The sequence below is a fragment of the Mixophyes fleayi genome, chromosome 3 (assembly GCF_038048845.1).
Source record: "Mixophyes fleayi isolate aMixFle1 chromosome 3, aMixFle1.hap1, whole genome shotgun sequence".
In the NCBI taxonomy this organism is placed as follows: Eukaryota; Metazoa; Chordata; class Amphibia; order Anura; family Limnodynastidae; genus Mixophyes; species Mixophyes fleayi.
Window position 1 is genome coordinate 119,373,025 of NC_134404.1, and position 24,370 is coordinate 119,397,394.

General features: G+C 40.0%; 1 protein-coding gene and 1 long non-coding RNA gene across 4 annotated transcripts in view; one reads left to right on the plus strand and one right to left on the minus strand.

The window, feature by feature from the left end:
• Nucleotides 1-24,370, minus strand: part of LOC142143965 (uncharacterized) — a 251,791-nt gene that overhangs the window by 38,454 nt on the left and 188,967 nt on the right. The gene's annotated exons all lie outside the window — the stretch shown is intronic.
• Nucleotides 1-24,370, plus strand: part of ATP13A3 (ATPase 13A3) — a 106,271-nt gene that overhangs the window by 2,550 nt on the left and 79,351 nt on the right. The window contains exon 1 of one of the 3 annotated variants that reach the window (XM_075202256.1): nt 10,363-10,715. The exons of the other annotated variants lie outside the window; for them this stretch is intronic. The gene's annotated coding sequence lies outside the window, so the exon portion shown is untranslated. Of the gene's footprint in view, nt 1-10,362; nt 10,716-24,370 lie in introns of those variants that run through there. 3 annotated transcript variants of the gene reach the window in all.

Below are 24,370 nucleotides of genomic sequence, written 5' to 3' on the forward strand. Positions count from 1 at the left end.
TAAAGAATAACAGCACAATATTCATTCATTCTTGTCACACTGATCAACCGCCTTGTTATAGCTATCCACAATGTCATTATAAATTTTGTTAACTTCTGTGACTCTGAAACTAAATATTCAGTCTCAGAACGAACGGATGAATTACTCCACTTACAGCACTCTCAACATTTATTCACCGGGACATGTTGATGGCCGGCATTGGCTGAGAAGATCATGACTCTGTAAACTCTATGAAGATCGTGAGTCCACACACACACTACAGGATTGGAAGGCGGTTGGAACGAGATTTTTAAACAGGATGAGCAATCAAATGAAACTACGATTGTTACTTTGGAACGACTCTCGTTCATCGCATAAGTACACACTAATGCGATATTGGTCCGAACAGTCTTTTATTTTGTGATTAACCCAATAGTCGGCTGACAAACCTGTAGTATGTATCCAGTTTAAGACAGAGCTACTTCCTGCTGGTAAAAATTATGTAATAACTCTTTATTATACATTCTCGTGTCTTGAACAAGAAGGATATGTCCCCCATTAACTCCAGAGCATGTTACTGTGCTCTCTTCCCTCACTATAAAATAAAGGTACATTTATATTTTTACAGTTGTGATGCCAAACTCACAGAGGTGTTGGGTGTCTTCAGCTAGCACATAAGATTGCCTTGCTTCTCTGCTTTTTGGCTAAGATTTAGTACAGTGGCAGTGCTATGCTTGGTTCTCTGACCAGGAGGGACTAAGGGGCAGATTCAATTCCCTGCGTCTTTAGAACAACGTGGGCCGCGCACAATTACCATTACTACGGTAATAGTTGTGCATTATTACCGTCAATATTTTTTTTTTGCTCTCCACTTTGTGAGCCGTGAGCAAAAATCTGCGTTAAAATTGAACCTGCCTCTAAATGTGCCCTTGGAGATGCAACCCAGGGGTGCCATAAAATACAGTTGCTGCAGCATGGCACGTGATTTTATTGGCAACGAACACATTTATACCACTTTCATTTACGTATCTCCTTCCTTTTGGCTGGGTGGGAAAATTTTGTGTTATAGCTCATCCTGGGGCTGTGACCACTCTGCACTTATTTATTTCACCTTCTGTATGTCGCTGTCACTTATGTTGTTTGTGGGGGGCCCTTTTGGCCTGTGCAACCTGAAAGATCTAGGGTGTTTGGTTGGAGAGTTGCGGACCTTTGGTGAAGCTCCGTTGGATAGCAGGATAAAGCTGCTCCCCTAGTCTTGTGGCGAAGGTGTTCTAAAGACCCTTGCCCCCTAAGGGACCTTTTGGTCACTGGGGATGGAGAGGCCCTTTTCTCTTTGGAGAAGGGACTGAAGTTCACACCCTTTTGCACGTTTGTTTGTTTTTTTTCACTTTTTTAGGAGCACTAGGGCACAAAAGCACCGTTCCTAGTCTTTCAATAACAAATAATACTGCCTAATGCTGACCAGCTAGGCTGAATGGGCAAAAAGAGCTACACATAAGCCCAGGATCCTCCCAGGATGTCAGGGACAACTCATATTACTGCTATTAATCCTACAGAGAATATTGATGGGTAACCATTTGGTGTGATGAGCTTTCTTTGTAGTTTATCTGAGTATTACAAGTTCAGTAGTATATGATTGATATGGAATCTTCAGATCTTGACAGTATGGAGGTTCAGTGACTGTCCGGGCTTATGCAGTTTGTCGGTATAGTCTCCCATGAATACTTAATATCAGCTCATAATTGACTCCTGTTGCTGCACTTCCATGTCTTAAAATCACTGATAAAACAAACAAAACAAAAAATAGTTTTATAGGTTATTTAATGTATATGCACATTTTGTAGCTGACATGTCAGGAATATTTACATAGAATTCATAGATGCACAAAACAGAGTAAATGAACCATAACAGGAAAGATGGTCATAGACCCGCCACATGCCATAATCGCACAATGTAGATGAGATTAATCAGGCAGCATTATGTTACAGACTTGAAAGCCATTTATACTTTGGAGCCAGAATAGGTAATTGCTGAGAATTTGATAAATATCTTATTGGCTCTTATTAATAAGTCTCCTAAATGTTTGTGACAAACTCAGAACAATCCTTTGTGCAACTTCTTAGGGCGGCCTCTCGAGGGGTTGGTGCCCTAGTGACCACCAGTGATAGTAGTTACTTTAGGGGACATGTTAAACTACCCAGTGATACATAGAGGACCCACCTTTCAACAATAAAGAACTTTGAAAGCATAACTTTAAGGGGGAAATACAATTTCTGGCAATGTGCCATGCGGATATCGCTGTGATGTCTGACTGTGTACATTGCCAGCCATTACGTTGGGAATCTCCGCTTACTTTTCTGTGCATCTCTATAGGGTGGGAGGAAAACCAAGTGGAGATTCCTGCCATAACATTGGCGCAATGTGTCTTTGAGGAGCAATACGGAGACGTATGCTCTCCCCCTAAAGCTCCTTCACACATTATAAGCTCATTGCGCATCGGAGCTCCTACTGTGTAGAAGCATTAGGTCTATTTATAGTATTAGGGGATTTTCCCAAATGTTTTTTTTTTTTTTTTTTTATCACTTACATCACCGTTATTATCCTACACCCACCGCCCAGGGGTGTAGGAAGAACCCTAGTGCTATCGGCACTGGGCTGGGTGTCCCTAGTGGGGGGGCTCGCTCGTTTTTTCCGGTGGACCCAACTCCCTAGGGAATCAAGCCCAGCGCTGAACAGCCTGGGGTTGGTTAGTCATTATGGCAGGGGGACCTCTGCCGCGTGTCCCCCTGCTACAGTGCCTCCAACCCCAGCTGGTTTGCCTAGTGCTGGTTCCGTGAAAATAGGGGGAACCCCACGCAAAATTTTTCCCCGATTTTCAGGGAAACCAGCAGCAGTCTGGCAGCACTAGGGTTAAGACTGAATAGAGGGGGACCCCACACTTTTTTTTTTTTAAACACTTTTGACAGCTGCCGGAGCTCCGGCAGTTGTATGACAGGCATAACATTGATGTATTTATACAACACGCTGCTAGCAAGCAACTTGTTGTATCTGGCGTGTTTGAAAGCAAACTCTCCTGAGTCATACATTTGAGACTTGTATAGCTGGAGTGGCAAACAGTCGGGAGTTTGATCTCTCTCGATTTTGCAAATAGCGATTTTGACAGAAGAACAACTCTGGCAATTTTGCATGAAATCTCAGCTTCATACATCTGCGAGTTTCAACTCTCCCGAGAAAATTGCACCTTGATACATTTACCCCCAAGAGATGTTCTTTAAATTGTCAGTCCTTGTTGAAAGATGAGAAGTGCATACTGTTGTTTTCAGCCATTAAAAGGCATTGTCCAATTTTGGACATCCCCTCTTAAGTCCTCCATATATGTAGCCATCTGTTCAGCGTTATTATTGTAGGATTGGAAGGTTTTAATACACAGCAGCAAGTTCTGGTGTGCGTAGAAAAAAAATGCTTTCCCTCTTCAGTGCTCCTGCTCTGTCAGCACCTCTTCACTAGTCATGTCTTTAAATCTCTTTACTGCTTGTGCTCTCTCCCAGTTCCCCTTCTTTAGAACTCTTTCAGACCTTCTTCAATACAAGTCCTCGCTACCTGTTCTTCATTGCTCTGATTTGCACTACTTCTATTTAGTGCTATGTTCGCAATACTCTTCATTTATTTTGTTGTCCAATCTCAGTCCATCATACTAATATCTGATGATCTGTTAGAGCCCCTCATAACGCTGCTGGAATCTCATACTATTATCACTCCCTGCTCTGCTGTTCAGTCCTCTGTTACTATCTCTACTGTTCTCCCAGTCCTAGGGCTGAAAGACACAAGCATTACTATTACTTGTTCACTGCATGTTCTCAAAGCCTAGTAAATCGTCATCATCACCATTTATTTATATATGCACTTTAACGATGATATTAAAAATAACTAAAATATTGTAAGTGAATGTACTGACAAGCAGTTGCTTAGTGTCCATTTTAATGCCTGCTAGTGTTAATAGTTACTCAATATATAATGGAGTTTTATAGTGGTACTCATTAAATACATAGTACGCTATGCTGCAGGGAGGCTTTGGAAACACTCTGTTAAAGGTGCGGACAAAGGGGTATATTTACTAAACTGCAGGATTGAAAAAGTGGAGATATTGCCTATAGCAGCCAATCCGATTCTAGCTGTCATTTTGTAGAATGCACTAAATAAATAAAAGCTAGAATCTGATTGGTTGCTATAGGCAACATCTCCACTTTTCCAAACCCGCAGTTTAGTAAATCTAGCCCAAAGTGTTTATACTTTGAACATGCCCTGTTTTTCAGTACTCATTACAGCGCTTAGTAGCTCATCACAATCTTTGCTGCTGTTTTATCATTTTAACATAACCTCCTTTGCTTTCTCAGTATCTTAAGCCCACCTCTACCGCTGCCTCATTCCGTCCTAACTACCTCTAATGCTGTCTTATCAACCATCTCTGATGCTCTCTCAGTTCCTCATCAAAGCCTCTGTTGAACACTCAGCCCCTCATCATCACTTTGTCTATTGTCAATGGGGAGATTTATAGGAGAAATCCTGAAAACATTACCTGTTAGCACTTAAGGAGCCATCCCCTCCTCACTACCTTTGGGGTCCTGTTCCCACAAGGCACTAAAAGGAACAACAGCTCCAGTCTGCTAAAAGGAATACAAATTGCCTATGACAGCAAATTGAAATTTTATGTGTATTTAAAAAAAAATTTCCATCTATAAATTATATCTTCTACACATTTATTACTAAGATACTTGGTCATGTTTTACGTGAGAAAATGACCTTGATGACGACTGTTTGCTATGGAATGACAGCTGTTTTATATGCCACCTGAATGCATAAAACTGTTCATGAAAAACACCCCTATTTTTCTCAGATCGGCACTTGGGCCAAATTGCACCCAAGTGCCATAATGTGGAATGACAGCTGTTTTATATGCCTTATGAATGACACAGAAAAATATTCGAGACAATAATCAAAACCGTATAGAGAATAAAAATACAATGAAGTGCAGCACATGCCTGGAATAATGTCCAAAATCTAAGATGAGTTGTAGTTGGTGGCAAATCATAAACTATCAATATCCAGTTGAAAGACCGACCAGGCCTGGTGGCAATCGAGAGAATGGTTAGATCCAAACAAAGGTTAGGATAGGCATCAATCCAAGGAACAGTCTGAGTCAGGCAAAGGTTAAAACTGGCAGCATATAAAACCAATAATAATTTGCCTCTCTGCCGGAGCAGGAAAATCTAATTTCTCAGATGTGTCTGAGCCCACTGCTCCTAGAAGATTTGTTTTCTTTTTTTGAGATGGCGATTACAGAACAAGCATTGTAGCACTCCATGATGCTTGTTGAATAGGTTTCCAAGTGAAAGCTACTGCTTGTGAGAATTTGCAAATCTTCTTACTGACAAGCGATAGCACTGCTAATGATCACTTGATGTATAAGGCTAAGCCTTACCTCTGACATAAATACACGTTTTCACCAGCGGTTTAGTCCTTCAATAAATAGACCCTGGGTCATGTAAGGATAGTTGCAGACTAGGCTGGATACACACTACAGAAAATGTCTCCTGCCACGATGTCGTTGACTATTTTACCAAGGAAAGTCCCGATCAGCATGTCGACTTATGTGTACACACTATACAAGATTTACCTTCAGATCTGTGTTCTTCATCTGTCATAAACATTGACTGAAAAGATCATGACTCTGTAAACTCTATGGAGATATTCCTACACTGCTAGTCGTGAGTACATACACACTGCAGAATTGGAGCATGACTCTATCGTTGAATGACATTTTTTGCGCATTTATAAAATTAAATGATACGGTGTGCTTTGGAATGATAATTGTTCATCGTTGAAGCGTACACACTAATGCACTATTCAGCCGAACGGTCGTTTATTGTTTGATTGGCCAAATAATTGGTTGAAAAGCCTGTAGTGTGAACACAGTCTAATAGTCTGGTATTGTTTATTTACTGATTTTTGTATATGGCATCCCTCTTGAAAAGTCCCTAATTAAAACAATTCTTGGGTCCTATCTAAAGTGATCTTATCTAAAGTAAGCACTACATGAGTTAATCCTATTCATGAAAACATGGCTTGTAAAGTTAATATCAGTTGGCTAAAGTTGATGTAATTTTAAGTTGTCTCTTATCAGAAGAGAGCCCTATGTGGTACTTGAGATAATGTAACCTTAGTCTAGCAATTTAGAAACTACAAGTCCAATGTGTTCTGCCTGCTGATGTGGAACTATAAGTCCAAGCATGTGGGCAGGGCATGCCTTAACTTATCTAAACATGGACGTAACATTTGGCTCTCCAGCAGTTGTGCATTCTCAGGAAAGACATGCTTGGTCGTGTAGTTCCTCAACAGGTTAAGAACAACATTAAAGCTCATTTAAGCTACCTGTATATATCCTATGGAAAATCAATGCTTGTTCCGTTTTCTCTAAAACAAAGCTGGGTACACACTACAGAGTTTTTGTCCAATAATCGGCTCAACCAGCCGACATACGACCGCTCGTTCGAAAGCCGTGTCAGTGTGTGCAGTGACACGATGGTCGAAAGTCTGCCCAAATGGACGATTGTCACCTCATTTGGTTGGTCGTACCGTTCAATATTTTCGTTCCAATTGCCTTTCCGTTGTGTAATGTGTATAAATTTTTGACTTATCCACAACAATCCTCCAATACTTCCTCGATCTGGGGGGCGTGTGTATGTAAATTTGTGATGTCTGTACCAATCCCACATGGTGCGATAACCGCACATCCCAGACTTGTGTTTTGTATAGATGTGTATTGCAGCAGACCATTACACGTGTATAAAGCACGTGTGTTATTACCCTTTCCATCTATTTTGGGAACCTATTCATATTTACCTTTATACGTATACCTTTATAAACTATTAAACTTATAAAGTCATATTAACCTTTATAATAAAATACCCAGAATAAACCACACAGTGTTCATGCAACAGTTTTATTGCAGGGAAAAAAAAGTACAAAATTTTTTATTGCAGAATATGACAAGTGAAAAAAATTAGTATTACACTTTAAAGGTGCTAGAGGTTTGTGGCAGAACAGTTCCAAACAGCATACACATTTCAACAAAATTTTTCTCAAGGTTTTTAATTTTTTTTTTATTGATGGCGCTTGGGTTTCTATTCCCTTTGATTTCTTTACCTACGAAACAAGGAAATAAAAATTGTTTATCATTAAACTTCTATATCTGTACTTTATATCCAACACCAGAAATACTCTCATTTGCTCACCTTGCACACTGCTCGAGATCAGTTTATGTTTTGGTCCCTGTGGCGCGATCGCATTAATAGCGGGCTTAACCTCCATATATTCTGGAAAACAGGCGCCATTTTGGTTAATTATAACTGTACAGGTATGTGCCCAAAGCATTTAGTTGTCTATACATGTTCACTGAAATACCTTCGTGTATAACTTCTTTCATTTCTTGATATTCAACATCAATTTTTTCTTGTTTGATAACAGGTGTTACCACTAATGTATCAGTGGTATCTAAACAGGCCTTCTCACCGTTAATTCTTCGTTCTGACAAAAAACAATCTATGTTACAAATCAGGCATTTGCATTGCTTTGTGTGAAACTAGAATGAAATAAAGCCCTTCAAGCAGGTACACTACATGTGCTACTGACCTTTTTTAATGCCTGAGTTGTACTGGTCCAGTACTTTTACCATCATCTCCACCTCTCTTGGGCTCATTGGCTTTGGGCTTTGCTCTTCTTGAGCATCTCCATCCCCCACCTTAACTTTTTCAACATTTGTTGGCAGGGCCATCTTAACAACATTATGGGCCCCCGGGCAAAGCAGTGCACCGGGGCCCCTAGATATAGATGTATATAGATATAGAGATATAGATAGATAGATGTACTTGCTGAGTGACCCTTGAAGGTTTTTTTTGCAGGTTTTTTCTTTTGCAGGATTATTTATTCTCATTAAGAGCCATGCCTATGGGGCCCCCTTGCCCGTGCAGCCCCCAGGCACCTGCCCATCGTGCCCAATGGAAAAGATGGTCCTGTTTGTTGGCCCTTCCAGCACCATCTCTGACTCAGTCTCCGTCTCCTCACCCGTAACCCCCACTGACACATTCTCCTCACTCGCCATCTTATCACGCTCCTCGGCGCCAGACAGGCTCCTGTCATTTTATACACTCAGACATGGGCGTTCCTTTCTGCTGTAGACCAATCGGCGATGATGCCTGCAGAGAATGGAGCATTCCATTACATACAAAGGAATTTTATTATTAGGGAATAATTATTGCATTGCACTTTGCAAGTTAAATGTTTTTTTCAAAATTTTATGAATGGTAATAAACTTCTATTTTATAGGAATGAATGAAGAGACAATGTTGCCTTCTCTTTTTATGCGGCTTTGGGTGTTAACTATAGTGAAAGCTCTGCCCCTTTCTGCTAATGTCTTTGGTATATCGTTACATGCTCCGCAAATGTTGCTTCAGTGTGTACGAATTTAAAATCATTGCTCACGACAACATGGCTGGGACGGTCGCTCTTCCCTTTATCGTCTAAAACAAGGCTAATGTATATGCAGTCCATGGACCGAGCATTCAGACCATCGATCGGATGTAAAATCGATCGGCATAAAAAGTTGGTGGAAAACTCTGTAGTGTGTACCCAGCTTAACACATTCTGAGCAGGCAATCCTATTTGTATGCATTCATAAGTAAGATCTGACATATTAATAGCGCTCCATAGATGATGATAATAATAAATGCTTGCTTCTTTTTAGAGCAAAAAATACATTTTTGACATACAAACTAATCAAACCATATTCTTTTACTGATTTCATTCAAACAGACATTGTTTCTACATTCCCTAAATCCCAAAAAAACCACTTTGCCAGATTTAGGACTTGTCTTATTTAACAAGCTCAGCCTGCATGGGAGCTTATGCTGGCGATTGCTGTGGTCTGGTCTGTTCAGCAAGTACAGCTGCTGTACTCCTATCGATATAATCATTTCAGGGTGGCAATAGCAAAGGCTCCCTACAGGAAAAAAAAAAGCTAATTATTTAAGTAAAGTATTTGTTCCTGGTGTGTTTTTTAAATACAGTTTCTTTTAATATTTTTTTTATATTATTTACAATTTTTTTTCTTAAAATGTTATTTGTATTTCATCTGGAACTGGAAGCTCAAGTCCTTGCTTTTCAGATTAATACCAAACTGGCCTGGCGAGTAGTAAGACACCTCTTACCACTGCTGGTCACTTTCAATTTATTAAAAATTGTGTGGCTATAGATTTTCTATTGCTGCGATAGCCTGTGATGCAAAAATCTTCATAATAGCAGAGTCTTAACAGACCTCTAATGCACTTGTGTATCTGGATTGACATGGCGTATAAAACAGCTGTCATTCCATAGTAATTAGCCATCATTCCACATTATGATACTTTTGCAGTGGGGTACAGATATGGGGGAGCGCATATGCAAAGAATTTACTGTGTGAGATTAGGGCATGAGAGAGAAATAGGGGTGTTTTCCACTAGCAGTTTTATTGGTAGTGTAATAAACAACTATCATTCAATAGCAAACAGCCATCATTCCATGTAAAATATGACTCTTACCAATAAGGGTGTGGAAGACATTTAAAACATAAATAAAATATTAATTCGCTATCAGTATAGTAAATTGTCATTCCTTTTTAGCAGACTGAAGCTTTCATTCCCTTTACTACCTCCCTTGTTCCCTCATAACTACCTCTACAGCAGTCTTTTCTCTATTTTTCTTGCCCTCTCAGTCCTTCATCACCCTCTGTTGCTCTCTGTGACCCAAATCATTACTTCTGCTGTTGTGTTGGTCTATCCCCAATACCTTTTTTAGTGCTCTGTGACAGCACCTGATCAGCTTTACATCTGTCTCTTCCAGTCTCCCTGCAGTACATTCCATCCCTCCCCCATGGTGGTTTGGGACCATTGGCTCCCTGTGGAGAAGGTGCCTAGGAGTCTAACCCAGGGTACTTTATAACAACCTTGTTGGCTAAACATGAAAAGATTGATAGTATTATATCTGCATATGCTAATTGTTTAACCAAGACCTTTTGTTCTTTTTTTTTTTTTTTTATCCCTGATTAAACACTCCACCAACATTTAAGAATAACTTCTCTTACTGAACAATTAACATAAACATGCACTGTTTGTAACATAACAAATAACATATGTTAACCAACGGATAGGAGCAACAAATGACAATAAACTGTAAGGGACTGAGGATGACAGTTCAGAGTACACAGAGAGAGTGGGCGGATCACAAGTGCACAAATGCTTCAATCACATGAGTCCAAAAATCCCACAGCGTGGTTTCACAATCTCACACACAGGCCCTGCACAGTACAGTCTGGTGTGTCTCCTGTAGCTTATGCTGTTACCTCAGTCCTTGCTCACCAGCTTTCTCTTACTAGCACCTCTCCTCTCATCCTCTCCCTGTGTGTACACTGATATACTTGTCCCTGTGAGCTCGCTCTTCTCCTCTCCATTCCATTCTATGGTGTCTTGTCCTCCAGTGATCGCTGTTGCTCTCCCACCTGTCTCCCTGTTGTCGCTCCCTGTTGGTCCCAGGCTCCAGGCCTTGCACCCATCATGGGTCTCAGGTGATAAACGGAGAGGGCCGCCGGATTTAGCGGGCGGGAAGCAGAGCTACCAGAGAGTGTGGATCTTGGGCCTGAACACCGGGTAAGTCCAAATCTCTGAATAACGTCTGTATATAGACATATACCGTAGATAGAAAGATTATATGCGTGTTTATCCGGCAATATTATTCATTTAACTACTCCTTCGTCAAAAGTTTTCCTATGTGTAAATTGCATATCGCTGTTGTGACCAGTGTCTCTCCTCTCCATGTGTGTGACATGTACACACAGGGTATGTGTCAGTTTCCAGCAGTGTATGTGTAATTAGCTTTTACTTTTTCTAGACGTCGTGCACACAGCTGGAGTGTACATGTCAATTAAATGTATCTAGTATTCAATCTGCCTACATCTGGTATCTCCTTATTGCTGCTGTCATTCTCTTCCGCTTTGGTACATGTCTACCATTCTGCACTCTCTTCTGCTCTTTAACCTCATACTGTCAGCAGTGAATGATGTCTCACATTAACAGTGTGTCTCTTTGGAAGTCCACATGGTATCTTTACCCACACACTTACATTGACACATACTTGCACTGAGCTGATCATACCCTGGATATAATTTATGCCAAGGGCTGTGGTATCTCTTGTACACTGCAAATCTATATTACTGCTTTAAATTGTCCATGCTTATATCATCCTTGAGCAGAGCACTGCCTTGCTTTATTACTTTAGAATAACTGAAGATGCTGTAAAATGTCATAAAAGGTTAATACGCACGAGATAATCTCTGGAATTATTCCTTATCGCTCTCTCTTCCCATATTGCATTTTTGTTTCATAACATAACATTTTTTTTTTTAAGATTTAGTTAGTTGCTGATGTTTTTTGACTTGTACTTTGAGGCTCATATTGGATACGCTGTCTATGCCAGTAGTTCCCAACTTGTTTTTACACTGGGAACTACCTACAGACCCCCCCATATACACACACACACACACACACACACACACACACTATATTGGTGGTAATCGTTAACACGATTACAACACCCACGAGACCTAGAAATAAGAAATGAATGTATTAAAAACCAATGTAAATATTTATAGACTTACCTGAAAACCGACTGTACATATAACCGATTGTAGTAAGTCTATTAATATTTATATCGGGGTTTTTAATACATTCGTTTTTATTTGTAGGTCTCGTGGGTGTTGGATTTTTTGCAATCGAAAGACTGTACCCAACCCCACTATATGGACGCTTGACCATTACACCAACAGGGACTGTAAGGACATTGTGTTCAAATACATATACTTTTTAATATGGAGTAGGTCCCCCTTTTGCAGCAATAACAGCTTCCACTCTTGGAAGGCTTTCCACAAGATGTTGAAGTGTTTCTGTGGGAATTTGTGCCCAATCATTCTGTGGTGCATTTATGAGGTCAGGCACTGATGTTGGACGAGAAGGCCTGGCTCGCAATCTCTGTTCCAGTTCATCACAAATGTGTTCGATGGAGTTGAGGTCAGGGCTCTCTGCGGGCCAGTAAAGTTCTTCCACACCGAACTCATCAAACCATGTGTTTGTAGTCATTGCTTTGTGCACATGGGCACAGTCATGTTGGAATAGAAAAGGCCCTTCCCCAAATTGTTGCCACAAAGTTGGAAGCATAGTATTGTCCAAAATTTGGTATGCTGAAACATGAAGATTGCCCTTCACTGGAGATAAGGGGCCTATTCCAATACCTGAAAAACAGCCCCATACCATTATCCCTCATCCACCAACTTCACATTTGGCATAATGCAGTCTGACAGGTAACATTCTCTTGGCATCCGCCATACCCGGACTCGTTCATCTGATTGCCAAACAGAGAAGTGTGATTCGTCACTCCACAGAACATGTTTCCACTGCTCCACAGTCCATTGTCGGTGTGCTTTACGCCACTCCATCCGACGCTTGTCATTGGTCTTGGTGATGTGAGGCTAGGATGCAGCTGTTCAGCCATGGAAACTCATTCCATTAAGCTCCCGCCGCACAGTTTTTGTCCTTAAATTAATGCAAGTGGAAGTTTGGAACTCCTCATCTATGAAATCGGCAGAACGTTGGCGACTGTTACGCACATGCGCTTTAGCAGTCGTTGACCGCGATCTGTGATTTTACGTGGTGTTCCCCTTCCTGGTTGAGTTGCTGTGGTTCCTAAATGCTTTCACTTTCTAATAATATCACTTACAGTTGTCAGCGAAATATCCAGCAGGGATGAAATGTCACGAACTGTCTTATTGCAAAGGTGGCATCATATCACAGTTCCATGCTTGAAGTCACTGAGCTCTTCAGAACGGCCCATACTGTATCGCAAATGTTTGCAAATAGAGACTTCATGGCTAGGTGCTTGATTTTATACACCTCTGGCAACGGGTCTGATTGAAACACCTCAATTCAATAATTCACAGGTGCCAAATACTTTTGTAAGAATGACGGTTGTGATTGTTGTGCTGACAGGGAGTCATCCGTACCAGCTGGAGTACCAGCTGGAGTGTGTTCTTGCAGGGCTGAAGGATTATTACACGAGACAAAAACCTTTTACGTATCTCCACCCCCTGTCTGACTGCCCAGGGCGCCATGTGTGTGCCACTCGGCAAGTCCTATTATTTCCTATCACTGTGCCAGTCCTGGGACTGCTTCCTGTTAGGTTACTGTGGTCTGCTGCTCTGTGCCAGCACTTTGTGACCAATGGGAGCTGTCCTCGTATACAGGCATATCTGAAGGTCTCATACTTATGTTCGCGTCTATTTTGTTTTCTGATTTTCAACAACTGTTTTTTGTATATGTTCTAAGTTCTGCACTTAACATTTCTTTGTTGTATAGAAGTCTAGCAATGTCACACTTTTCTCATCACTTGCTAGACTAGGGTGTCTAGGGCTCCAGTACAATTAAACACCAAAAAATGTAAAAAAACATTTTTTCCCACTGTAATGGAGAATGCTAACCCTTTGTTTGAATTGTGTGCCCCAATCCCGAAAGATGCAACATATAGGTATAGTTAGACAGGCTCAAGGGTAGTGGTGGAAAGGAGTAAGAGGCTCTGGAGGTAAGTAAGGCAGAGAGGGAAGCAGGTGATTAGGCACAAAAGAGAGCAGGTGGGGGATTGATAAAAGGGAGCACATGGGAAGCGTGCGCAGACAGATAAGGGAAAGGAGGAGGGACACATGGAAGTCACAAGACAGAAGTGAGGAACATAGGGGAGACACTAGATATATGCAGGGCCGGATTAAGGGAATGGAGGCCCCTGGGCTAAGGGGGCCTCCATTCCCCCATGAGGGCCCCCCCCATGATCCGAGCCGCCCCCTAGGCACTTACCTCCTTGTCCTGGCATTGCAGTCCTTCCCTGGCACGCTGTACGCTCTTTACTGAGGAGATCTCGTGAGAGTGAGACTCGCGAGATCTCCTCAGTAAGGAGACTACAGCGCGTCGGGGGAAGCACCGCAGTGAAAGTGCTCGGCAGCATTGATGAGGCCGGGGACGCCCCCGCCCCTGACCGATCAATAATGCTGTTGAGCACTTTCAAGGGCCCCCTGGATGCCCGAGGCCCCTGGGCTGTAACCCAGTAAGCCCTATGGTTAATCCGGCCCTGGATATATGTAACAACTCAGGACTTATTAAGTAAAGGTGGAGGCATAGATGTGATGGGGGAGACACAGGGAGAGTAGCCATACACTATTTTAATATGTTTTATATTATACTATATAGCATTAAAAAACATCTAAATGAATTTCACACTGCCAAAATCCCTAAAATTAGTAGAGGAGAAGTAGTTTCTGGTGGCGGAAAACTTCAATGGATATAAACTTTTAAGTCTTCAGTTGTCATTTGATTTGGGAATAAGCAGTTATCTATTTTGTATCTTTCTGTGACCATACAAAAGTCTACAGGCTTCATGTGTCCTAGGTAACATAGTCACTGTCCAAATGAATGGACTGTCATCAGTGGTATCCAGCAAGTTTATATGGATTCCTATGCAATGCTTTGCTAATTGAGCTTTTTGTCCTATCAGCATTATTTCATTACTGCCTACAAGTTGTAGGATGTCCCCTTTGTTGTTTGTGACAAAGGGGATAAAAAAAAAGCTGCAGTGAAAAGTCAATTTGAGAGAAGAAAAAAGTCTTGTGTCTTCTTAAAATTCTTAAGTGTTGTGTTATAGCAGAAAGTTGTTAATTAATAAAGTTTGTTTTGAAATTCTTTTCACCCATTAAAGAGGGCAATACTGATCTTGCCCTTTGAACAATTCGCATTCCAGTTATCTATAAGCATTTTATATACGTCAGCAAGCTGGCTCACTTGAGTTGAATGCTATAACCTGACTAATAGAATGAAATATATCCGGCTTGTTATGGGTTGTTGTGATACATCAGTGCTAAGGAGTTACACAATATTGATAATATGGTCATTTTTGCTTAGAATGTTTGCACGCTTGTACAAAATGTACCTCTTAAATATTTGCGTTACTCTTTTATTTTAGCAGTACATTTACACCTCTAACCCACAGATATTAAACATGCAGTGTTAGTAAATGACGGGGCACTAGAAAGTATTGTTATTTCTTGTTATTATGTTTTGTTTCATTGTAAACCCACTACTGCTGTTACTCATGTTGCAATAGCGTTCTGGTTTTCACAATACATGTTCTTTCCACATGCGTTTATAAAATGTACACACACTGTGTAACCTAGAGGGGGCTCCAAGTGACCTAATGCTAGTAACAAACGTGTCAAATGCACTTTTGTTTGATAATGTTTTTTGAATGCTAGTAAAACACATAGCGCAATGTCAGTGGGCACACGCCGTACTCCTCCACTTGCCCATCTATTCAGGAGACCTGGGACTTGTATTGATTTGCCAAGAAAAGCTTTTTTTTTTTTTTTTTCTTCCTCCAATTACAACACTACGTTTTCAGTAGCTTTGTGTATGAAATATTGTTTATATACATAAAGTACAAGTTTTCACATAAATATACTTTAAAGGCTACTGAGCTGGTCAATAACCTGAAATAACTGAGCGGTTTATGTTCTCTGAAGTTGTTCAATATGCTCCCTTTCAGGGTCTCTGTGGTAGGTTGGCATGTTAGGAGGGAAGTGCAGAAATGCACTGTGTGCAGTAATATAAAGCGGCAGGGCAGGGGATGTCACATGACTATCTGACCTGCATCAGATCCAATTAAGAATAGGTTACTGTCCTAAGTATTTAAGGGGGGGGGGGGGCTTAAGCTGTCTGTAATATAGTGTAGAGGTAATACATTACTTTTTAACAGAGCTGCAATTGAATGTCATGTTAACACACATTGCCTTCATGCTTAATATCTGAAAATGTCACTCTTGGGATTTAGTAGCCGTTTAAAGATGCACACCCACCTACACAATCAGTCTTAAGATTTTACCTACCTTAGCAAGAGCCCGGTGGGCTGCTTGATACAGCCAGCCATTTATCCCTGGACTTCCCCGGTTCTTTATGGTAGAACTGACTAATCGTTCTTCTAGCCACTTTAAAATGGTGGTTGATTGTGGCTTGTGCTACACCATAGCTGTGCAAAGAGCTGGAGGAGCCCTGGTTAAAAGCTATGCATAAAGCAGCCCCTGGGGCTCAAACTAGTAAAATTTACTTGGTAGAGGGTAGTGCAAAATAGAAAAAACGGTGTCATTTTATCAGTTTAGTGAATATTGTCATACTGGCCAACTCTCCTTGAATGTCAGGGAGACTCCCTGAAATAGGGGTGATCTCCCTCACTCCCTGAAGAGTCTGGCATTCTCCCTGATGCTGAGCCAGTACAAGATGTGATTGGTTTCGCCATCTGTGGCATGATGACACAGTTCAGAAATTGTGTCCTACGTCCATGTATTGATGCCTATGGAGGTGGCCATTTTCATGGAGACCAAGATTTAATCAAAAGACTGACAGGTAAGATAACATGACTTCCGTAATGGTGACAGAAATGTAAAAGGCCCTTCAGTCTCTAGAGATTCATTAGCTGCTTTTCTTTAACACATAGTTGCCTACTCTCCCGGAATGTGCTGGAGATTTTCACATTTCTGGGAGACCTCACGGGCTCCCGGGAGAGCAGGGCAACGTCGCGGTTCTTGCCCCTGCAATAGATAATTGGTGGGGACGGGGCTGAATGATGCAAATATCGCATCATCTTAGCCCCTCCCCCTGCTGTAATTGGGCAAAATTGTGACAATGGTTTAGGGGGCGGGGCCAAAATGATCTGATTCGTCAAGCCCCGCCCCGGACGCCCACCTCCCACGGGATCTACCTGAAGCCAACAAGGAAAAGTTGGCAAATATGAATATTGTGCTGATGTCGTCCTTTCTCCCCCCCCCCCCCCCCCCTTTGGAACCTTGATAGACAGCATCACTGTTCAGTGTAGCTACATGTTGCCAAACTGGTCATGATCTTGCTGTTTGGTCTTCATGTTGATTAGACTACTTCCAGCTTACCCTGGGGCACTGTTAATGCCGCTATTTATCCAACAAGTCCCACAAGGAATTCATTGATTTTGATATGAATATTATTAGGCATTTCTTTGTTTTGGGCTTCTAAATCTTGGTCTATTTCATTGTGTGACTAACTTGAAGACGTTTACTAATTTTGCCTGTATCCATTTTTTTCACAGATTAAAAAATAAACAAATTATAGAAGGGCAGTTTAAGCATGTAATTATATTTTTACTTCTTTATATTCCTCCAATATATTTCTAGAATATCTGCACAGTAAGGTGATTTAGACAGATTACATACAATCAATGGCCTTACTCAAATAGCTAAAGCTCTCAGAGGGTCAGAGAACACTTGAGACATAAGGAAGTAGGATATTTTAGATTTGGTCACATGCACCTATGCTTTATTAAAGCAAAATATTTTAACTTATTTGGATATATAAATGTATGATTTTTCTTTCAATGCATTTAGTACATTAAGGTCCCTTAGTTATTTATCAGGGCTGCAGTTTCCTGGAGTGGAAAAAGGTTATTACACGTCCTGACTTTATCATCTCTTAAACTGATTATAATTTACATCAGGTGTACCAAAGGAGTTACAAGTGATAGTCAAGTCATTATGGAATTGTTGAAGCTCCTAACTTTTTATAATTTTATATGGCATGGTCTTAACCATACCAATGAGCAGGTACGCAGAAAACAAAACAAAAAAAAAAAACCCAGATCACTGGTGAAGGAAAAGCTTACAAAACTTAGCTGAAATTTGTACTGAAATATTCAAAGTATTCAAAAACCCCTGGTTAACATTAACCTATGTGCAGGCAACTTTTGCCACAGTTGAAAACAAAATGTAAGAGTCAAGTGTTGTAGTTATTCATCTGCTAATTGTGCGTTGCCCAGAAGGTGAACACATTTTAAACATACTTCAAAATAGTAGTGTGTTGATCACTGTGTTTATGCATTCTTTGGGTGTATTCTTTTGATGCTGAATGGAGCCAAAATGCAACTTGTTCTATGTCCCAAGTATTCCTCTTTTTGATCAATGGATTACTATTTTGAGATCTAATCAAGAGATTAATTGATTCAAAGCCTTATAAGGATTTAATGGCCGGTTCACAATGATCCTGTTGAGTTATTAAGATGGATATTGGGCTCATTCTATAAGGTGATGTTTCCCCTTTAAATTGGATTTAATTTTTGGTTGGGTGTTCTGTGGCCATATATGGATACATCTGAATTTATCAAAATTCAGTCCCATTGGTATGGAAAACTTTACCACAAAGCATGTCCTTTCAGTTTTGTTGTCTAAAGTAGGTAGATATTTTTGCAATGCAAGGATGCACACCTGAATTATTCAGGGCTCCTTACAAGCCCAATTATGGGATTTCTGTCAATGATGAGTATTGGGTAGCCTGTAATATTTGTTTCATGTATCGGTCAGCAAGATACATTTGTGTTGTATTAAATCTACCACATGGTGTCACTAGACAAAGTTAAGATCATAAAGAACAGAAGTGTGACGATATTTGTAACTGGATAACTAAAACACTACTGTGAATAATTAAACCTAGTCCAAACTGTCTGAGACACACACAGCTTCTATCTCTTGTTTCTATATTTTCTTTATGGCAATCTAATACCAAGATGCACAAATTAATAATTAAGCTGTTTTTCTTTCAAGTTATACGTTGAGACTTTGATCATGTGAGGTTTGTTGTGGTTTTCCTAGAGCACACAAGCGTTACACAATGTTTACTGCAACAGTGGTGCTTACACAAATACAGGTGCCGTTTATTATGTAGTTAAGTGTAGTTGGCATGCATGACATTCACTTGCTACAACTGCTTCCCCCAATTAATATATATTTCCACACCAAATATATGAAACAAGACATTAAATACATTGTTCAGCCTTAACCTCCCTTTGAAGTTTTGTTAACAAATGTAAGTTTAAAGGGATTACCCAGTTAAAGAAAAAAAATTGGTCCTTTTTATTTAATAATTTCCTTTTTAGGTGATTCAGCACTGCTTTAGCAGTGTGCTGATACTTTCTTTGACTTGGACTGGAATATGCTAAATTAATCAATATTTTTGTAGTGCAAAAGGAGCCAATCTGCCGCGCTAGCTGTTCCTTCCAAAAAGGCTTACTTTTTTATGGCCTCTTGGTTATTTACTGTATGTTGCTTACTTGAGCAGTTCCATCAATTCAAACTTGATTAAAGCTGTATGTTAGGGTCCTTCATAGTATTACCTCCCTTCCTTTCTACCGAAGGCTCTTGTTTCAGTAGCAGAAACCTTTATTTATACAGTGTCAGCATATTCTATAGTGCTTTGAAATTGTGAACACACTTAGTAATACAACAAGACTGGGTATTAAGAGACAAACTAAGAGGGCCATGCTCACAAGCTTACAATCTATGTGATAATAAGAGTTTGATAAATATTACATATTGGTCCAGCCAGACTACAAGAGTAGAAGGTGCTTTGTGGGACTGAGTGATCCAGTCACACAGTAATGTTGTTTTGTGGATCAGAGGGTTGTTTGAGCAAAGAATTGAGAACACATGTAAGTTGTATGTGAGCTATGTAGAGGGGTGTAGCCTAAGCATGTTAGGATGGTAGTTTGGGGAATTTGTTTAAGTAACCTGAAGAGGTGAGTTTTCAGAGAAAAACTAGTTGTACAAGTGACGGCATGCAACAGAGTGGGTGCAGCCCACAAAATCCTGTAACTAGGAGAGGAAGCAGGTGATGAGTGTGGCTGAGACAAAGGTTTTGCACACAGTGGAAGGGTACAGTTGGAATATATTTAGAAACAAGGCCTTGTATGTTAGTAGAAGTAATCTCTATTAGGTTCGGTAACATACCAGCAACCGTTGTAGTGACTGACAGAGCGGAACAGCAGTAGGGAAAAAAAAATTTTTTTTACAAGCAAAATAGATCTAGACACTGCCTTCAAAATAGATTGTACGGGTGAAAGTTTAGTTAGGAGAGGACCAGTAATGAGGGAATTGCAGTAGTCAATATGGGAGTGCATTAATTAAAGGTTTACTTGTTTGAGATGCATGCGTTTTATGGATGTGTGTAACAGGATTCGATTGAATGCGGGAAACAAAGGACAATTCTGAGTCAAGGATAACCCCTAGGCAACACGATTGAGGAGTAGGGTTTACGGCGCTGTCAACAAAAATAGAGATGTGTGATAGAAGGCTGCTTTTGGCTGGTGGGGGTATTATTAGCTCAGTTTTTGAGAGGTTGAGTTTGAAGTGACGAAAGGACATCCAAGATTAAATGGCAGAAAGACATTCAGAGCCAGCTCTGATGGTTAGAGATCCAGAGAGGATAGATGTATTTGCGTGTCATCTGCATAGAGATGATACTGAAGTCTAAAAGAGTGCATTTGTTTTCCAAGCGAAGTGGTATAGATAGCTCCTCTTCATTTCTCTATGACTGGGCCTTCTGATACTCCAACTGATAGAGGAAGCAGACAGGAGGTAGATCCAGAAAAACAAAACATTAAAAGAGCATTTTGGTAAATGGGAGGAGAACCAAGATATGATGGTCTTCTGAAGACCTAGGGAATGTTCCATTTTGTATGAGAAGGGTCAACTGTATCAAGTGCAGCAGAGAGGTCCAGGAGAATTAGATTTGAGCAATGGTCTTTAGATTTAACAGTGATCAAATCATTGACCACCTTTGTTCAAACACTCCACAGGGACTGCATTGACTAAGTCATGACTGAATGCACCATTTCAAGTTGCATGAGCAATACACTTATTTTGTGTATCACATGTCCTAAAGCAGTTATTGAAGCCTTCACCAAATAATTTATGGTAAAAGACCTTGAAAAAGCGAGCATCAGCATTCGCCTCGCTATGCGTTTACTCCTAGCCTAATTATTTATAATTAGATTGGCTCTCAAACTAAATAATTAGTAGGAATTAATATACAAAAGTGACTGGATAAGCCATACATGGACCCTCACAATGTTAATGTTGTTGAATGAATGAGATAATGGGAGAGAGTTACATAAGTCTCCAAGAGGGGTCTTTACTATATTGTAACTACAGTGATGTTACTTTGTAAACCCGTGGTATACATCTCAGTGATCAACCATAAATATAAAGGATTTAGCCCAGGGGTCAGCAACCCTCAGCACACGTGCCAGATGTGACACACGGGCCACTTCTGTCCGGCACCCCGAGCTCTGCAGTTGCCTCATTAAAACACCCGAAGATTTCCTAAACGGTGCTGTTGAGCATTTGAAGCCGCTCTCCTTCAGACCTCTTCGGCTGCTTTAGCTCTTTAGTATCTCGTGGAACGGAAGATCAGGTAAGATATGGGGGATGACATTAGCTGGGGGCACAACTATGTACCCTAAAACTGGGGGGCACATGTTTGAGGCAAAATATGATCTGGGGCTTAATTGTGTGGCATAATATGAACTGGGGGCACTATTGTATGGCATAACATGAACATGATTATTTGTTGGTCAAATTATTATTATTATTATTATAATAATAATATTGGCGTGATAAAATAAGAAATAATTAAATGTTATATAAATATATATATACACATTGGTCGAAGTGGAAATTTATAGTGTGTGTGTGTAAAAATATATATATATATATATATATATATATATATATATATATATATATATATATATATTATATATTTGTGTTATAATACACACACAGAGAGATATATGGGAAACTGGCACCACCTGGGATTGAAGAGATTTTTGCACTGATAGAAAAAAGGTTGCTGACCCCTGATTAAGCCTTTATAAGAAATATAAATGGATTGTGTATTATCGAAGGAATAATCTACTTCTGAAAAGATATCTGTTAATCTAGCTATTCATAACAGTTGGTCGCGGCAGCTTTAACTATGAGTAGAGTATATATTATACAAATATGTTAAGATCACTTGTAGATTTCTTGGCTGCAAGTGATGCGTTTCTCATACTTGCCAACTCTCCCTGAATGTCAGGGAGACTCCCTGAATTAGTGGGGATCTCCCTCACTCCCTGAAGAGTCTGGCATTCTCCCTGATGCTGAGCCATTACAAGATGTGGTTGGCTTCACCATCTGTGTAATGATGACACAGCTCAGAAATTGTGTCCTATGTTCATGTATTGATGCCTATGGAGATGGCCATTTTCATGGAGCCCAAGATTTAATCAAATACTAACAGGTAAGACAACATGACTTCAGTAATGGAGACAGAAATGTAAAAGAAACTTCAGTCTCTAGAGATTCATTAGCTGCTTTTCTGTAACGCATAGTTGCCTACTCTCCCGGAATGTGCGGGAGACTCCTGCATTTCTGGGCAACCTCCCGGTTCTCGCCCCCGCAATAGAGAAGTGTCATCTTAGTCCCGCCCCCTGCTGTAATTGGCCAAAATTGTGACAATCGTTTAGGGACAGGGCCAAAATGATTTGATTCGTCAGTCCCCGCCCCCGCACGCCCACCTCTCCAGGGATCTCCTTGAAGCCAACGAGAAAAAGTTGGCAAGTATGGTGTTTCTCATATAACCATTAGTAAAACTGTATACACCCAGGCCATGCTCCATACTAATCTCTTCATAATATACTTAATGTATGTGAACTGCATCTAATTTCGTTCCCTGTGCACTGTCGTTATTTTTTTTTTTTCTTTCAACTACTTGGATATCCTTTTTGTAATGAGAGAATGTGTTGTGTGTTTTTTTTTTTTTTACAAATGTATGCACCCTGGAATAGGATTTCAGATTAGAGATAAATAATCTGTTTAATGTTAATGCAATTTGGATAACCACTAGAGGGGGTGGGAGGATTTTCTATATCGTGAAGCTTGCTTTAAAAAAAAAAAAAAAAAAGACATTGGTAATTTGGTAAAATGACATTCTACGTGACTGTGTTTTTAGACATATTTACAATATATGCAGGATCATTATATGGTTTTTTTAACGTGGACACCACAGTATTGCAGTAGTAGTCAATTCTTTGTATGACGGTAAGCATTGTGCCGTTGGGATGTGTATTCATAAGTTTCTGTAATTTCTTTATAAATATGTGTAGTTGGTTGCTATTGCAGAAATATACAGTGTTGATTGGTTGAATCATACGCATGAACAGGGCCAGTAATATCTCAATAACTGAAATGATTGCAGTTTCAACTTTGTGACCTATGTCAGATCCCATTGGGACACTGTCCTAAATATGTGGGAGGGGGTTTCGACTCTCTGTAATCGAAGAGACCTAATATTTTATTTTTTAAATAAATGCTTTTGAATTTCATGATAACACTAAGCAATGTAGTTTACCACCTTGTTTCATGTAAAAATGTACATTTTAAGTGTTTGTAGTCCTTTAACAGATTAAAAATAGACTTCTCTGTTAATGGTAAATTGAGCAGAGTCTTTGGCTCTTAATTAGCTGTATCTGCAAAATATTTTGTGTTCGAAGCAAATAGAACTTCTGCAAAATAGTTCTTGCTTGGCCTGGTAGGCAGTGTATGTAAACGTGCTTCCTTTTTTTTTTTTTATTACATGGTGTTCAGCCTCTGAATCTTAGAAACTGAATCTGCTCCTGTTTGTTGCATAATGTACATTAACTGACTTTTACATAGCACCCAGCATTACAGGTAAACAAATGGAACACCATTATGTCATTACATTGTCAGCCTTCGCAATTTGGGACATGGCTTCAGTCGAATCCTTTCAGGCACTGTAAATCAGGACCGTCTTGGGGACTATGAAGTGTGCATTTATAGGAGCTTGGTTGTACTACGTATGCAAAAATCATGCCAAATTGTAAATCAAAACAAAAATAATAATACGGGAAACCTTTTCTTGAGGTTAAATTCTAATAATTTAATGTTTTATTAAGGCAAGATGTTTAATTCTACCAAGCTGAAACCTAACGTTATGCGTGGCTGAGTGCAGTTCATTGCTGGATACATGCTATACCTTTTTAGTAAAAACTTGCCAATAAGGGATGGTATTCTACTTAAGTCTAAAGGGGATATTTTAATTTGTAGCGTTGTGCCTCCGGAACAGCCTGCAGAGATGTTGCGAGGCAATGTCAAGCTGAAATCTACGCTCATTTTTTCTCGCACCCCATAGAGGTTCATAAATGTTCAGTTCAGAGGTAATCAGTATTATATTGCCATCAGTGAAAATAGCATAATGACGGTTGATCTCAAATTATTCAGAAGAACAAATGCCCCATCACCTAAATATATTCCAAGGGAAATTGCAGACACTTATATGGAAGTGCGTGTTGATATATG